This window comes from Psittacula echo, assembly GCF_963264785.1.
Source record: "Psittacula echo genome assembly, chromosome: 23".
NCBI lineage: Eukaryota > Metazoa > Chordata > Aves > Psittaciformes > Psittacidae > Psittacula > Psittacula echo.
The window spans coordinates 4,657,655-4,662,079 of record NC_137748.1 but is presented as its reverse complement, the minus strand read 5'-3'; the positions used below and the strand labels follow the sequence as shown (position 1 = coordinate 4,662,079).

The 4,425-nt window shown below is 54.8% G+C and overlaps 1 pseudogene across 1 annotated transcript; it reads right to left on the bottom strand.

Moving 5' to 3' along the window:
• Positions 1-317: 317 nt before the first annotated feature.
• Positions 318-1,864, bottom strand: LOC308229331 (T cell receptor alpha variable 1-1 pseudogene; annotated as a pseudogene). The gene is made up of 3 exons: positions 1,785-1,864; positions 1,249-1,313; positions 318-634 (listed from the first exon to the last, which is right to left on the bottom strand). The product of its transcript is annotated as a T cell receptor alpha variable 1-1 pseudogene (transcript).
• Positions 1,865-4,425: the final 2,561 nt, after the last annotated feature.

The window sequence follows — 4,425 nt, the reverse complement described above, 5'->3', positions numbered from 1 at the left end:
GCTAGTGCCAGTGCCCGTAAGGAATCGGCTCCTAACACATCTTTGCAGACTCCTTGTAGAACGGTTCATGATGGTGGAGCTCTGTCCAAGATACTAATTTTTTATGTTTTTATTTATTTAATAATTAAAGCACCAGCATGTGTTCAATCCGCCTGAAGGGGAAACAGAAATTTCCCTACTGTAGGCTGCTGCAAGTCTGGCATGTCCCAGACATGGAGTCCCTTGCTGCCAGAGGAACTCATCACTACAACACCACTGCCTTTTTAGGAGCTGAAGATGATCGTAGATCCTCCCAACTCAAACCCTCCCTCCCTGTGTTATTGCACAGCTGGGGCAGCTGCCTGCACCAGGGTGTCTTGCCCAGCACAGAGGTACAAGGCACTGTCAGAGAGCTCGACCTCCTGCAGCTTCAGGAGGCTGTATTTCCCTGTGGTGTTCAGCCAAGTGGTGAAACGGCCACTCTTCTTGGGGCCAGCAAGTGCCTGATACGAGATGAGCTGTGGGGCTTGGTCTTTCCTTTGCTGGTACCAAGCTAAGGCATCAAAGCTGGCACTCTGGTAAGTGCAGGTGGTCTGGAAAGTGTCTCCCTCCTTTACTGTGACTTGTCCTTCTTGCTGAGTCTGTCCCATTGTTCCTGGAAGAAAACAGGAGGCAATAAGTGTGCAGGGAAGTGCTCCAAGATGCAAAACAAGAGCGGCTGCAAAGTGTTGGAGAAGAAGGGTCCCTGTGCAACACAATGTCTTGGGACAGGAGATTATGACCTCGGCTCAGCGTGGATCCTACAGCACAATTACATCAATTATCCCTCAAAGGGATACAGCTCAGAGGAGGTCTCTCTCATAGGAGAGCTGTGCTTTCAGGCACATCTTTGGTCTCCATTCTCATGCTGCCTGCAGTCTCCAGGGAACAGCTGCCTGTAGTGCCTGGCTCTCCTGTGCTGGCTCCAGGACACCTCCAGCAGTGTGAGGCGCAGATCAGCAGCGAGAGGCAGAGGGAGATGGAGAGTTGACAAGAGAAAAAGAAGTCAAGGGCTCTAAGCTGATCAGGGGAGGAGATGCTTCTTCTCTGTCTCATCTTTTCTCTGTCAGCTGTATCAGCATCTTGAGCAAGAATGTGAAAAAACCACCCGTGTGAGCTGATGTTTCCAACATTTGCCCATCGAGAGCAGCTCCCTGCAAAGAACTGTTGAGGGGATGAGGGTCTTTGGGAAGAAGAGGACTCATCCCGTCAGTCAAAGCCAATGCTTACCCAGTGGTTTCCTCAGGAAGGCAGCAAGGATGAGGTACCCAAGGAGCATGCTGAGACCAAGCTTCCTGCATGTGTGAGAGAGACTCAGAAACCCACACATCCCCATCAAGAGCCCCGAGACAGCAGAGCTGTCGGAAATGACTCTGCAAGGGGAACAGTGAATGAAATAGGGAGGAGAAAATGCCGCTGCTTAGCACAGCTGAAATGCTTGTGCTGTGGTCTTCTCTCCTCCAGTAATGACGCATCTTGCTTCTGCAGATGCCACCTTCTGTCATTCCACTGAGAGTCCCTCCTTAGCTGATGCCTGTGTCCTCTCCCGTCACCTTCAAGTCCTTATCTGACTTGGTCTCTCCTGGATCCTACACGGTGTAAAGCTCCAAGCTCTTGTCAGCTCACACCAAGGCTCTAGTTCTCTCTCAGACCTTATGGTCAACAACCCCAAACCCTGCAGACACCGAGTGGCCCACTGCAGTACTGAGGTTTGGTTACAGGATGGCAGCAGCGAGCGGAGCCCTGCGCCACACAGCACCACCCACCGCCTGCAGTGCGACTTTTGGCCACGGGATGGCAGCACTCGCTCACTTATTCGGTACCTCTGAGGCAGCGGCGTGAGCATCGGCCGCTCCTCAGCTCAGTTCACACCCTCCGGGGACAGCATCTATTCACTGTGGGACAGGGCTGAAGCTTCTCTGCCCCTTTCCCACGTGTACCCCGGCTCCGACAGTCGTTGCGTCCGTACCAAAAAGCATTTCAGTCCTTTGCCTTTGACGACATGACTAGCCTGGTGGCTGCTCTGGCCGTGCTTCCTAACTGCCCTACCCAGGGAGCAAAAGGAGCATGCAGACCCCGTGGTTATTTCTGCCCGGAGAAGGCTCTAGCCATCACTGTATCCTGTTGCACGGGGCATCACTGTTGTGAGACTGACAGCAGCAGGTCCACAGATGCTACAGACATATCTAATAAAGGGAAGAAAACCAAACCAGAAGTCAACACCCAAAGGCAAATGAGACCGAGAGCTGCTTTGCGCAGACGGGCAGCAATGTTCCACTGGAAAAAGCATGTCCAAGCAGAGCCAACACATAGGGCTGACCCACAAATGAGCAGTACGCGGGTGATCCTTGGGCTTTGGCGTGGTGTTGGCACCTTTCTTTGCCTCTGTTCATTCAGTTCTCTGCCCTCCCAGTCCTGCAAGTCTTCCTGCCAAGGCTTGACTATGCGTTTGTGACTTGAACCCTTGGCTGCATTGCCATAAGACTGCAAAAAGACCTTTTAATTCATCCCTCCCCCCAAAAAAACCCCAAACCAAACCAGGCACAAAATGAGGAAAACTGCCCCAAGCAGCATCTCATTACTTTAGTAACAGCCGTTTACATCGCGGCTAAAACCCTAAAAAACAACCCTAAAAAATAAAGGGAGGACAGAACAATTGCAAAACCCAAACAGTCGCAGCACCCGCAGCCCCTGTCCCGCAGGCTGCGGAGGATGGTGCCACGTCTCTTGCTTGCGCTCTGCTCTTCTTTGATCCTCCTCTATTGCCATGCTGAGACGGCCGCCCCAGGGCAAACACTCTCCTCGGTCCCTGTCCACACGCTCTCTCCCCACCCGCGACCCCGTCCGTGCATGCTCCAATGCCCCCCTCTTGGGATGAATCCGTCTATAAACAGATGCGGAAAGCCACCACAGTGTTCTTCCAAGGCTTCCAAGGGCACAGCAGACCCAGCTGGGTGAGCAGGTGGCTGTGCTGACCCCCTCCCCACAGTGAATTCAGCAAAGGAAGTTGTGGACGCCGGGGGGCAGGATCAGCCAAGAGGGCTCCCGGCGCGGACCCGACCTGGCTGGAGGGAGGGATGCAAGGAGGGAGGGATGCAAGGAGGGAGGCGGTGCGTAGAGCGGCTCCGAGGGCGCATGAGCGAGGGATGCTGCAGGCTGCCGGGGCGCGGGCGCCGAGGAGCTGCTCTGCGGGCGCGGGCCGCCAGCACCGCACGGGTCCGCACTCGGGCTCGTACCCGCAGGTAAGGGGCGCCCGGGGGCATCGCTGCTCCCGACGCGCGGAGCACCTCCGTACCTGCAGAGGACCGGCGCGACGCCATTATGCAGCCGGGCGGGGCTGGGCCGGGCTCTGATGCAGCCTTCGAGGCGCTGGCCCCGGCGGGGTGGGAGTCCGCGGGTCCGCTGGGGTTCGCCGGTGGTTTCTGACCGAGGCCTCGGGCTGTGCTTGGCAGAAGCCCTGCGGAGCCCTCCGGGCGGCGGAGATGGGGCCGGAAAGGTGCCCGCAGAGCCCGGCCGCGGCTGGGGAGCAGGTCTGGAAGCGGACGTATCGCCGTCGGCATGCGGGAGGTGCGGGTCGGGCCGTAACCTCGCTCCGTGCCCGTCGGGCCTGCGGCTGGGTAGTGAGGAGGGTCGGCCGCCCTTGGCTTGCCGCCTGCCTGAGCTCGGTGGAGCGCATGGAAAGGTCTCTGCGGAGCGGGGGAGCCCTGCCTGGCAAGGAGCATCCTTCATTGCATGTATCTCAGTGACAAGAGAAAACAGCGATAAAAGCATCTAATGGAATTCCTGGGTGTTGGAAGTAGCCTTATGTTGTAGCATCCTTAGTACCTGTGACCAAGGTTAACACTCCTATTAGCTCTAATGATTTGCACGTAATTGTGGCGTGGTCTGCATCGGAATGCCAGGGGGATGTAAATACTTTCGAGGTGTGCTTTCAGGAAGCCCCAGAACATCTTGTCATGGCAGCATCTTTCTGCTGTGTTTCTGTGCTTGTGGTGGTTTATTGGTGCTTTTAGATGTCCATTCTGCAGCATGCGTTTTCTGGCTTTTCAGACAGTTACTTGGGCCTTCTAAACCTGTCTGTCTTGAGAATAGCATTAGGCAAGCTTGAGCTCTCTTCAGCATCAGCTTCACCCAGGATACCATCTGGTTATTAGATAACAGTATTTTTTGTGTGCTTATTTGCATAGCAGAGCTCTTCCTGATTCAGGGTAAACTGAACACTTGAGAGAAAGATGTACTAGGAATTTACTAGTTTTACATACTTGTCACCTTTCTTTTCTCTCCCATGCTTGAGTTCAGGTGTTACCTTTGCTCATTTCAGGACTGCCTCTGAATCACAGTCCAGAAAGAAGAAACAATCAAGTGGATTGAAGTTGAACGGTTGTCTCTGGGATTAAGACCGAGGCC